Genomic DNA, 705 nt, shown 5'->3' with positions numbered 1-705 from the left:
GAAAGAGAGGCTGAAAAGTGGCAGCAGAACATGGCATTCAAAGTGAAATCCCTATTTTGCTTGCATTTACATAAAGTTTTTTCCTCCCTCAGAACCTACTTAAATCAAATAACTAATTAACATGGGAAAACTGATTTTTATTGAGGAAAGCAAGGCTATCAGTGTCTTCTCATTAATTAGTTAATTAGCTGATTAGTAAATAGTCAAAAGACTAAAAAGATTATCTCAAATGATCTTATATTCAGGTGTTAGTTTGGGCTACCAGGTATGCTGCCTTTGCGATTCATCTGTAAGATACTGCTTTATAATGTAAATGTTTTGGACTAGAAGACAACTTCTCTTGCAGTTTACTCTAACCAAGACAATGGGCATTTAGTCAAATTGCCTACCAGGGGACTTTCTTATACTGCTTCACTAAATCTGCTAGGGAAAATACAAGAGGGCATAGTGCTGGGATTTTAAAGGTCTTTTCATTCTGGAATTTTTCTGTTAGGGGCTAAGTGCAGACATTCAAAAAGCCTAAGCCTAAATTGATTCAATCTAATCTTTGCAGGTTAGTCTAACCTGCATAGTTTGAATCTATTTGCAAGTGAATAGACATTCACTTTTGATTCCAGAAATGCAGGCACATGCCTGCAGTGGCTAAGGCTAGAAGCTGGGGAGCACTAAAGAGAGAGCTTGGCTACAGGGAAGCTGTGCACAGGT

General features: G+C 37.9%; 1 protein-coding gene across 4 annotated transcripts in view; it reads left to right on the top strand.

The window, feature by feature from the left end:
• The window catches only part of RABGAP1L (RAB GTPase activating protein 1 like), a 452085-nt gene that overhangs the window by 352949 nt on the left and 98431 nt on the right, over positions 1–705 (top strand). The window lies entirely within an intron of this gene.

This window comes from Alligator sinensis, unplaced genomic scaffold, assembly GCF_000455745.1.
Source record: "Alligator sinensis unplaced genomic scaffold, ASM45574v1 scaffold31_1, whole genome shotgun sequence".
Lineage (NCBI taxonomy): Eukaryota > Metazoa > Chordata > Crocodylia > Alligatoridae > Alligator > Alligator sinensis.
Note: the sequence above shows the minus strand (reverse complement) of the source record. Positions and strands in the feature narration are given on the sequence as shown.